Source organism: Penaeus chinensis, chromosome 7, assembly GCF_019202785.1.
Source record: "Penaeus chinensis breed Huanghai No. 1 chromosome 7, ASM1920278v2, whole genome shotgun sequence".
NCBI classification, from domain to species: domain Eukaryota; kingdom Metazoa; phylum Arthropoda; class Malacostraca; order Decapoda; family Penaeidae; genus Penaeus; species Penaeus chinensis.
In genome coordinates, this window is record NC_061825.1 from 17,496,869 (window position 1) to 17,509,368 (window position 12,500).

A 12,500-nucleotide genomic window follows, 5' to 3' on the forward strand; every position below is an offset into this window, starting at 1 on the left:
CCACTTACCTTCTTTCATTTGCTCCTCTAATTTCATCTACTCCGTTCTCTCTCCCGTTTCCCATTCCTTTACCTTCCTTCTCCCTCTTTCTTTCTCCCCTCCCCTCCTTTTCCCTCTATTCTGACCCCCCCACCCCCGCACATTCTCCCCCGGTCCCCCTCTGCCTTTGCACGGGTCAGTAAACTCGTGTGTACTTCATTACAGACTACGGCGCTCCGTCAATATAAATTGTATCCTGTTAGTTGACAAGATATAAAAAGCTATTTACATCATTACAGACTGGCTATATCCTGTTAACTCATACATCCTCTAATGCATCGGGTCGTTGTGTTTCCACCATGAAAGACGGCAACCAATTGGCAAACAATTAAGTTTCCTGGTCACAGAGTGCAGGGTACTATATAGAGTATACTATAACCATGTATCCTTGGGTCTTCAGGTCAGTGAGTTTGCTTGTATTTACATCTCCGTAAACTATATATCCTGTAAACTTAAAATTCCAGGGCGGTAACCTCGTTGTATTTACGTCCCTACACACTAATAGTATGTTCGTTGACACTTCGCCACAGAAGCCCCAGCATCGGTTCAAGTAAGAGACCTTATATGGTGGTGCTTCTCTGCGCCTTCCGTCTCTCTCTCTCTCTCTCTCTCTCTCTCTCTCTCTCTCTCTCGCTCGCTCTCTCTCTCTCTCTCTCTCTCTCTCTCTCTCTCTCTCTCTCTCCTTTTCTTTCTTCTTAAAGCTTTGGTCTTTGGTCTTCGCCCCTGTGTCAACAATGGTCATTACACAATGCAAAACTGGCCTTGCAATTAGTACGAGGAAAAAGTGCTTTATCACCAGTACTTCTGAGTGCTTTAGTTCTTAAATTCAATTCGGTACAACTCTGAAACCCCTGGAATTCTTATCAAAAATGCTCCAAAGACACCAGCGATTTATAAGGCACCAATGCTTTTAAAAATATAAATATCTAAAAAGATCTAGAAAACCAAAGACTCAAGAACTTATAAACCAACGGAACTTGTAAGTCAACCACCTTGATGTCCCCAGTCTTCTACTCTCAAATCACAAGAACTAAGACCCTATTATAAAGCAAAACTTATGTCTGAAACACACCGATTCATATATGACAACAAACGCTGATAAAAGTCCTTACTTACCTCTCAAGTCACCAGAGCATCTAAGTCACCAAAGCTTGAAAACCGCTAAAACTTAAAAGTTACTAACCTGGCGAGTCACCTAGTCCCAAGTCACAATCATAAAGCAAAACTTGTCTCGAAAACGCACAAAAATCAAGCTCTTCTCATAAAGCAAAACTGATCTCGAAAACGCACAAAAATTAAGCTCTTCTCATAAAGCAAAACTGATCTCGAAAACGCACAAGAACCTATCTCTAAAATACACAAAAATCATGACCTTATCATAACGCAAAACTGATCTGGAAAAAACACACAAGAACTTATCTTTAAAATGTACAAAAGCCATGTCCTTATCATAAAGCAAAATTGATCTCGAAAACGCACCAAAACTCACCTCTAAAGCTTACAAAAACCAGATCATTAGCATTAAGCAAAACTGATCTCGAAAACGCACAAGAACCTATTTCTAAAACTCACAAAACCAAGTCCTTATCATGAAGCAAAACTGATCTCGAAAACGCACCAAAACTCATTTCTAAAACTCACAGAAACCAGGTCCGTAACACGAGGCAATTCCTATCTCGAAAACGCACCGATTTATATGTGACGACAAACGCTGACAGAGATAAAAGGTCTTACTTTTAAATCAAACAGCAAGCCCCCTTTAATGGTTACCAGGATAAAACTGGTTATACATATTTTTTCTTCGGCTTCTTCAAACTAGACCATCAACCGTAAAAGAATTTGCAATAAACAGGTACCAGCTTGGAGAGACAGGTCACTGGTCTCCTTATATCTGGTCACTGGTTCAACGCGAGGGAGACAAGACTGAGGATGATGATAATAGTAACAGTAGTAGCAGTAACGATAGGAACATCGTAGTAATGACAGTGATGTGAAATGATGATATCGTTGTTGTTTATTGATGATGATGATAATGATAATAACAATAATGATGATTTATCATTATCACTATCATTATTCATATTAGTATCATTATCAACTTTATTAGTATTAATGTTTACATTATTATCATTATTATTACCAGCACAAAATGATGATGAAGGTGAATATCATGATGATGATGATGATGATGATGATGATGATGATGATGATGATGATGATGATGACGATGACGATGACGATGACGATGACGATGATGATGACGATGACGATGACGATGACGATGACGATGACGACGACAGCGACGATGACGATGACAATGTCGATGAAGGTGACGATGACGATGAAAATAAAACGATAAAGTTGATAATAAAACGATAGCGATAACAAAGAAAAATATATATATATATATACACCGTAACAACACAACGCCCCCCCCCCCCTTCCATTCCCGCGAAGTGAGCGTCCCTCCAGCGGGCCCGAAGCCAAAGGCATTTCCATCCGGGGCTTCGAGTCGCTTCAGTCCGTCTCAGGAATCACCGCTGGCGAGAGCTGTCCGACATGAGATATTTCAGACAAAACAAAAAACCGCAGCGCCGTGACCTTTGCGAAGGGGTCTGTCAAGGAACGCTGGTGAGGGGGGAAGGGGAGGAGGAGGGAGGAGGGAGGGTAGTTCGTATACGCGTCGATAAGGTCGAAGTTTCGGATGATCTATGCAAGAGGTTTCGACTTAATGGAGGAGGTTCAACAGCCTCTTGCTTGCTTGCCCTGGGGTGGGGGTAGGGGGAAGGGAAGGAGTGTAGGTGGGGAGGGGGAGGGGAGGGTAAGTTAGGAGTAAGTAGGGAGGGAAGGAGGGGGTAAAAGACAGAGAGGGGGGGTGGGTGGGGGTTCATGGGTTAGGTAGGGCGGGGGGTGGTTAGAGAGAGGAGAGGGGGAGAGGGGAGGGGGTTGAGGAAATTGTATGTGTTGTTTGCGAGCTCCGCCGATGTATGCGTATGTACAATGCGACTCTTTGTGTCCAGGAATGGATACGTAATTGGTGTTCCTCGTTTTGTACTAGCTGCCTGGTGAGAGATGTCCCAAGGGGCTGCGGATATTTTGGTCAGTAATTGATTTTCATTTTTGATTCATTGTGTACGTTAATCAGTGGATAATCGAATGCTTGATTTTAGTTTTTTTTGTGTGTGTTAGGATAAGGTTCGAGATTCCCTACTTCCAAGCTATTGAATTCGAAGCCTTTGTAAAAAGCAAGACAGAAACTATATATTGCGATTTCAGAAAGAAAAAATGGTAACAATAAAAAGATAATGAAAAAAAAAAAAAAATGAAATAAAGAAAAGAACTGAAATAAATCCTCTTCCATCACTCCCATCTCCCCTACCACCCCTCCCTCCCCCCCGCACACACACACAAAAAAAAAAAACTAATAAATTCCCATAGCACAAATTTTCCCACCAGTACTTTCCCACAGTGAGCAATCATAACGAGGGAAAACGATAGAAGCTCAATTGACTGACCCTCGTCACGTTTTCTTCGCTGCAGGTCACGTTTTCTGTTGACACGAGAGGATGTCCGTTACCTGCACACTGACCTCGTGATGACGTCATGGTCAGCCTCGACTTTTAGTCTTTAATTTCGGGTGTTTGTTCGCTCGTGTGTGCGGGTCGGGCGGTGTGTGTGTGTGTGTGTGTGTGTGTGTGTGTGTGTGTGTGTGTGTGTGTGTGTGTGTGTGTGTGTGTACTTGTTCTATTGAGGTTGGTATAAGGGGATTTGAGTTTGGGAAATGAAGGCATGCATATCATGCTCATTTATATGTTAATACATACACATACTTAAACACATACACACACACACACACACACACACACACACACACATGTATATATGTGTGTGTGTGTGTGTGTGTGTGTGTGTGTGTGTGTGTGTGTGTGTGTGTGTGTGTGTGTGTGTGTGTGTGTGCGCGTGTGTGTGTGTGTTTTATATCTATATATATATACAAACACACATATATGTATATGTGTGGATGTATGAATGTATGTATGTATGTATGTATGTATGTATGTATGTATGTATGTATGTATGTATGTATGTATGTATGTCTGTCTGTATGTATGTATGTATGTATGTATGTATGTATGTATGCATGAATACCTCTGCATCCTCGTGCACATCCATATGCATCCAAAGAGGGGCACTTGCCATGCCCGGCGCCCAGCGGCCTGTATACATAACCTCCGCCCACAGCCTCCACACATGACGTAATGCCTCCAGAATACCCAATGCCCAAAACGCCCGCATACAGCGAAAGAGCATTCCAGTGCAAGCATTTCTGTCCAATCAATACCTTTTGACCTCTGCGCTGACCGAAGGGACCTTGTTGTTTGAGATAACAGGATGAAATGCGAGGCGGTGCATGATATGTCTACGTGGAGATCGCACGGCGGTTTGCTTTGGGAGAGAAGTACACACTCGTGTTTTTTAAGAATTGGGGGGCATGAGAAGATAAAGATGGAGAGGGAGAGAGAGAGAGAGAGAGAGAGAGAGAGAGAGAGAGAGAGAGAGAGAGAGAGAGAGAGAGAGAGAGAGAGAGAGAGAAAATAGAGAGAGAGAGAGAGAGAGAGAGAGAGAGGGAGAGAGAGAGAGAGAGAGAGAGAGAGAGAGAGAGAGAGAGAGAGAGAGAGAGAGAGAGAGAGAGAGAGAGAGGAGAGAGAGGAGAGAGAGAGAGAGAGAGAGAGAGAGAGAGAGAGAGAGAGAGAGAGAGAGAGAGAGAGAGAGAGAGAGAGAGAGAGAGAGAGAGAAGAGAGAGAGAGAGAGAGAGAGAGAGAGAGAGAGAGAGAGAGAGAGAGAGAGAGAGAGAGAGAGAGAGAGAGAGAGAGAGAGAGAGAGAGAGAGAGAGAGAGAGAGAGAGAGAGAGAGAGAGAGAGAGAGAGAGAGAGAGAGAGAGAGAGAGAGAGAGAGAGAGAGAGAGAGAGAGAGAGAGAGAGAGAGAGAGAGAGAGAGAGAGAGAGAGAGAGAGAGAGAGAGAGAGAGAGAGAGAGAGAACACGTGAGACAAAACGAAAAGAGAGACATAAGAACAGGAAAACGGATAGAAATAATAAAGGAATAAGAGAGAAAGGAACAGGGAAGCAAGAAAACGTAAATCAAGAAAAAGCAGAAGACAAAAAAAAAAAAAAAAAAAAAAAGACATTTAGATATCCACAAAAATGATAAAGTAATAAATGTAAAGATCAAGATGTAAATAGATAAATATATAGAGAGATAGATAGGATAGAGAGAGAGAAGGATGGATGGATAGATAGATAGAGAGAAAGAGAGAGCAACGTCAGGCAAAAAGGAAAGAATGTAAGAGAAACAGCAAAACGAACAAAAAGAGCCAAAGAAAAAAAGGGAAAAACGATAATGAAAATCGCACAAAAACACAAGACAAAAAGATCACGCAAAAACAACCGAAGAACGAGATATCCACAGAAAAAAAAAAAAAAAAAAAAAAAACACGCACAGTCTAAACGACCTTGTAGTACGTGATATCTGTCATCCGGGCATCGCAGGAGAACAAAACACGCGCTGTTGAGTCACTCTAGGAATTCCGAGAGAATGCTCGCTTGGGCGCGGGAGGAACTGCCACGGCCAGGCGTGCGGATGTATGTATGTATGCATATATATATATATATATATATATATATATATATATATATATATTAATATATATACACACATATATATAAAATATATATATTTCATATAAATGTATTCATACACAGATACACCCACCCACCCACACACACACACACACACACACACACACACACACACACACACACACACACACACACACACACACACACACACACACACACACACACTATATATATATATATATATATATATGTATATATATGTATATAAATGACAAATAAATAAATATATATGTATATATATATATATATATATATATATATATAAAGAGATACATACACACACGCGCGCGCACATATAAGCATGCAGACTCAAAGACAGAGAGAGATGACGTGATCGTGATAAGAATAATCATAATGATTATTATAAAATTATAATAATTATAATAGTATTAATAGTGATAAACTACAATAGTAATCGAAATTAAATCAACGATAAAAAAATGGCAATAGCCTTGATAATAAAATCAATAACAATACAAATAATATAAATATGACTAATATAAATAAAAATCAACGATAGGAATAATGACAATAATTATTTCGAAGTGATAATAACAATGACAACAATGAAGACAAATACAAACAATCATAACAATAGGAAGAGGGAACAGAAAACTGGCCTTGACATTTTACAAACAAAAATAACGAATTCTGAATTTGTCATTTTCGTTAAAGGTTCTATGGTAAAAAAGAAAATGGTATTTACCTATTTCTTTTTATACTTTTATACAGCTTAATCACTCGTCATTTTTCGTTGTTCCTGGTTTTCCTATTTTCCTATTTCTATTAAATATCTTATTTATCCATTTTTATTCATTAGTTTCTTTTCCCACATTTATTATCTTATTTTCCTATTTCTATTAAATATCTTATTTCGCCATTTCTAAGAAATATCCTATTTTCCTACTTCAACCTTCCTATTTCCTAATGCTATTGCAAAGAGTACGACAGATAAAATTCCGTGTGCGTGCGCCTGCGTCTGCAATTTGCATGATCGCTATTGTAATCATAATTGCATATCCTTACAAGCTGATGCGGGTGGCTACAGTTTTATGCAAGAATGACCAAAAATATGAAAGAAAAAGAGTGTATTCTCCGTATATCGGGTGTACTTTTGCTTTTTGTCTTTATTTGGGTATGGTGTTGGTATGATGCATATTTATCCGGAACGAAGGTATGTTACTTCGTATATCATTTACATCACAGTTCTCGTTATTATCATCTCTGTTCTACCTCCTCTCCCTACTTCATTTTTTCAAACGTACATATTTTCCCCTATTCATTCGTAAAAGCTATCACTGCAAATCAAACCATACACTCTCACACACCCACTCGCCCCCAACTACCCATATCCAACACATACATTTCGGAAATGACGTCATACTAATACGCGGTCCAGCTGGTCTGAAGTCCGCTCTCAACCAGACCATATATGTCTCTTGCCCAGCGCCCACTTGGGAGCGTGGGCGCAGCAGCATCCACGCCCACGCTGAACATGGCGCTTGAGGGGGCTTAGCGCGAAGGGGAAGGGTGGGGGGAGGAAGGGGGGGAGGAGGGGGAGAGATGGAGAACGAGGCGCATCTAGCATTTCCTTCTTTTTTTTTTTTTTAAAGGTGATGCTGGGGTAGGCATCGCCTCGAAGCCACGTTGGAGGATGATATGTATATATTTTTTTTCTCTCTCTCTTTTATCTTTCTTGCTTTTTTATTTCTCTGTTTTTTATTTTCCACTTGTCACTTATCTCTCCCTCCCCCTCACCTTCATTATCGTCTCTTTCTTCTCCTTTCCTCTTCCCCGTCCTTCAAGGTCGCCGTCTGCTCTCCCAAAGGTCAGCCATGAAATCACGATCCCTTTTACACCCGACTGTAGTTCCCGCAGGCCTCCAATAGATGGCGTTGCGCACACCTCGTTAATTCCTTTAATTCGCCATTACGACCGCCGATTATTTCTCGTCGCGGTGCCGTTATTACCGCTGCTCTTGCGACACATCCTGGAAGGCTGTTCCTTAAATGATGGCGTAATGAGATAGTATTTGATTGAAAACGGGAAAGAAAAGGAAAAAGCTGTAGATTTCTTTTAAATAAGCATTTGCATTACATCCGTGTTTAAACAACATCCGGCGTCTGGCTCTCTTCGTGAAGAATTGGATCCTCCATCCGCGAATTTGATCCTTTCCCTAAGAGAATCGGATCCTCTAATCATAAACTCATCAAGGGTTCCTTTGGCAATAAACGCCCCTTAACAGCTGGAACAACAATGGTTCCAATCTCGCCGAGAGATTCATAATTATCAAAACGTTAATGGCAACCGAAAGGAGGACGAGGAAAGGGGAGTGGATTCAATAAGATCCTGGCAAGAAGACGACAATTAAACCGCAATTACGATTTAGTCATTTTCCTCTTCCTCTTCGCTTTCACATATCTCTTCTAATTCCCTCTCTTTACCCCCTTTCTTATTATTATTATTATTTTTTTTTTTCAAATCCCTCCCCCCCCCCCCCATTCTCTCAACTCAGGGTCGTCTGGCTTCCTGTGCTGCATCTTCGAAGAAATTATAAATTCTTTTCCCTTTTTCTGTCTCCTTCTTTTATTGTTTTTTTCTTTCTTTCTCCCTGCTGTCTGGTATTTACTTTCTCTGATGTGTCTAATTTTTTTTTTTCTTCTGCTCTTTCTTTCGTTCCTCTTCTTCCGTCCTTCTCCCATATTTTCCTTCCCTTTCTCCTCCTCCCTTCTTCCTTTCCTCCCTTTCTCCTTCTCCCTTCTTCCTTTCCTCCCTTTCTCATTCTCCCTTCTTCCTTTCCACCCTTTCTCCTTCTCCCTCCTTTCATTCCTTCCCTTACCCCCACCTTTCTTCTCCCTCCTCCTCTTCCCTCCCTCTCTCTTACCCAATCTTCTCAGCCTTGTTTTTTTCTTCTCGTTTCAGAAGAAGAAAAAGAATCAAGAAGCTTCACACCAACTCTTAATATTCCCTTTTTTTTTTCTCTCTCTCTCTCTCTTCTTTAATCGCGAAATGATTTGAAACGTAAAACACGATTTAACCACACGAAGTCATGACGGTTCCTCTTCCCTCTCTTCTTCGTCTGTCTTTTTGTCTTTCGTTTATTCTTCCCTTCTATCTTTATCCTTCTTCATTCTTTCTCTCTTTGGTCTTCTTTCTCTCTCTCTCTTGTTTGTTGTTGCTGGTTTCCTTTCTTCTCCTTCTTCCGCCTTTCTTTCTTCTGTTGATTTATTTTCGTCTTGCTCTTTGGTTCTTAATTCTTACCCTTTCTTTCTCTGTTTTTTCTCTACCCCGTTTCTTTATCCTTTTTCTTTCTCCTTTACTCGTAGTCATTCTTTCCTTTTTTCTCATCCTTTCGCTTCCTCATTCTTTCCCATTTCGTGGTCTTTCTTTCCTCTTTCATCACATCATTCTTTCCCACTTTCAATCTCTCTTCCCCTCAGTCCCTCCTCTCTCCATCTTCCACCCCCTCCTTCTTACCTCTTTTCCTCTTTCTTTATCCCCTTCATTCTTTCCCCATCTATTCACCTTTCTTTCACTCCCTCCTCCTTTCCCTTCCTTATTTCCGTCTTTTCTTCCATCTTCCACTCCCTCCATCTTTCACTCCCTCCTTCTTTTACTCCCTCCTCCTTTCCCTCCCTTATTTCCGTCTTTTCCTCCATCTTTCACTCCCTCCTTCTTCCACTCCCTCCTCCTTTCCCTCCTTTATTTCCGTCTTTTCCTCCATCTTCCACTCCCTCCTACTTCCCCTCCCTTATTTCCATCTTTCCCTCCATCTTCCACTCCCTCCTCCTTTCCCTTCCTTACTTCCATCTTTCCCTCCATCTTCCACTCCCTCCTTCTTTCACTCCCTCCTTCTTTTACTCCCTCCTCCTTTCCCTCCCTTATTTCCGTCTTTTCCTCCATCTTCCACTCCCTTCTACTTCCACTCCCTCCTCCTTCCCCTCCCTTATTTCCATCTTTCCCTCCATCTTCCACTCCCTCCTCCTTTCCCTCCCTTATTTCCGTCTTTCCCTCCATCTTCCACTCCCTCCTTCTTTCACTCCCTCCTCCTTTCCCTCCCTTATTTCCATCTTTCCCTCCTACTTCCACTCCCTCCTCCTTCCCCTCCCTTACTTCCATCTTTCCCTCCATCTTCCACTCCCTCCTTCCATCACTCCCTCTTCACCTTCGACAGGAAATTCTCTTCATACTCCGCTTCGCCACTTGACACTCGTACTGTTGGTTTAGCGCGACAACGGTGTCCACTCCTTCAGAATTAAGAGATGAAGGAATTTCACGCCAGGAGGAAACGGGAGTGAGGGAGGGAAAGAGGGAGGGATGGGAGGGAGAGAGGGAAGGAGGGAGGGATGGGGAGGAGGAGGGAGAGAGAGGGAAGGAGGGAGGGAGAGGGGGAGGGAGAGGGAGAGGGAGAAAGAGAGAGAGAGAGAGAGAGAGAGAGAGAGAGAGAGAGAGAGAGAGAGAGAGAGAGAGAGACAGAGAGAGAGAGAGAGAGAGAGAGAGAACGGGGATGGAGAGTTGGAGAGAGGAGGGTGAGGAGAGATGAAGAGAGGATGAGGGAAATAGAGAGATGGAGGATGAGGGAAAGAGGGAAGGGGGTAAGAGAAGACAGAAAGGGAGAGGGAGAAGATAAAAAGAAAGGGGGAGGAAGAAGATAATAGAGAGATATGAAGAAATCCAAATTCGTCTAAACTTGCGTAAAAGGACCATAAATACCCGCCAATTGAACATTTTCACCTAAAAAAAAAAGAAGCAAATAAATGAAATCCCATTAAAATCGGATTTTTTTTTCGAATATATTAAAGCTCTTTTATGTCCCAATCCCCTTTACGTAACCGCTTCCTATATCAACATCTTTCATCTTATTCTAAATATCTTAACAATTTCTTCCAAAAGCAAATCTGGCTTATTCGGTGAGCGACATCTATGAATGATATTATCTAAATGGTTATCATTCTTGTCATTGTTAACTTCTCGGACAATAGGTAGCCCGATTTTTTTGTTTTTTTTTTGTTTGTTTTTAAGGATAGAAGCTCCAAGGACGGGAAAAAAATATATATCTAATGAATCTCGGTCAGTGATTATTTCTTTTATATATTTTTTTTCAATTTTTTTATGATTAAGGACAGATCGTGGAGATTCTTGGTGTATCATTTTCTGATTAATACGACGATTTCTTCAAATTCCTAATTCCTTTATGCTTTTGTTTATCTGCACAAAAAAATAATAATAGTTGTCAATGTCACTTCGATTTATTTCATTTTATTTCTGTTAACTGTTCGGATTTCGAAACAAACTTGGCCTTCGATTTTTTTTTTTTTATTATTATTTCATCTTCCCTTTTCCTAATCTTCTCTGGCATTCCTTTTCCTCTGTGTCCTCTCTCTTCTTGCTCTTCTCCCGGTTAGTCCATTTTCCCTATTTTTTTTTTGTTTACTGAAAAGAATAGTTTTCTTCTGTATAATGAAAAGTAAAGCCTCATACATACACACACACGTATACATATCCACACATAATAAGCACACACACACACACACACACACACACACACACACACACACACACACACGCACACAGCTAGCATCACCAGCAAGCATTATCACACACGCAAGACATACTTAACCCCCCATTCTAACCTCCTTCTCCCTCTTCCCCACCCATATACAACACCCATAAACACACACGCCACACTCCATTTCGCACACAGCCTGATAAAACAGCCACACACATACACAACACCCACCACCACACACATAACACACCACACATCTCTTTCCCCCCCTCTCCCATACCCCCCTCCACGTCTTCCCCGTCCAACTCACAACCCAACCAAAAACACACAACCCAATCGACGTATTCACAACCTCACCCCCCTCACTCCTCATAACGGTTGCAAGGTACAATCACGGAAAGAATTCTTTTTTTTTTTACGAGCGAGAAGAGATGGGACGTCGACGAAGGAGAGAAGGAGAGGGAAACGTGACCAGTTCTTGATATCAGTCTTCTTGGCACTCCTCCGAAACGTCCTTGAGAGAAAAACACTCTTCTTGCCGGAACTATCCATGACACCCCCCCCCCCACTCTTCCCCTATTCTCCCTCCTCTCTCTTCCCAGCCTCCGGGCTAGTACAGTGGTAACGTGTCGGCCTCTCATCCGAGGGGTCGGCGGTTCGCGCCCCGCCCAGGCGCGAGAAGTTGCAATTGTCGCCTGGAGGTTACTGCTGTGACTGGGCACCACGGCGGGTAAGGACTAAGACGAGTCAGCACCAGCTGACACACGTTAGCGAGTCGGCATTAGTCGACACAGGCCGGGCTCCCCTCATTGGCATAGCCCGGGCGAAGCTCAGCTTCGCATATCGGACTTATCCTTTATCTCTCTTCCCCTTCCCTGTCCTCCCTCCTCCCCCTCCCCCGTGTCTTGCGAGTGCTTGTTACAGGCGGACGAACAGGTGGGGGAAGTTGGTTGGCTTTCCCCTGAATCAGCTTTTTGTTTCCTTGATTTTTGTTTTGTTTTTCGTGGTGTTTGTATGGTTTTGTTCTTTTTAATTGAGTGCCTATTGATGCCTGGATTTGTGTGTGTGTGTGTGTGTGTGTGTGTGTGTGTGTGTGTGTATGTGTGTGTGTGTGTGTGTGCGTCTCTCTCTCTCTCTCTCTCTTTCTCTCTATCTCTCTCTCTCTCTCTCTCTATCTCTCTCTCTCTCTCTCTCTCTCTCTCTCTCTGTCTCTCTCCCTCTCTCTCTCTCTCTCTCCCTCTCTCTCTGTCTCTC

The 12,500-nt window shown here is 42.2% G+C and overlaps 1 protein-coding gene across 4 annotated transcripts in view; it reads right to left on the bottom strand.

Annotated features, from left to right (window-relative positions):
- The window catches only part of LOC125027087 (putative uncharacterized protein ENSP00000383309), a 130,501-nt gene that overhangs the window by 78,987 nt on the left and 39,014 nt on the right, over positions 1 to 12,500 (bottom strand). The gene's annotated exons all lie outside the window — the stretch shown is intronic.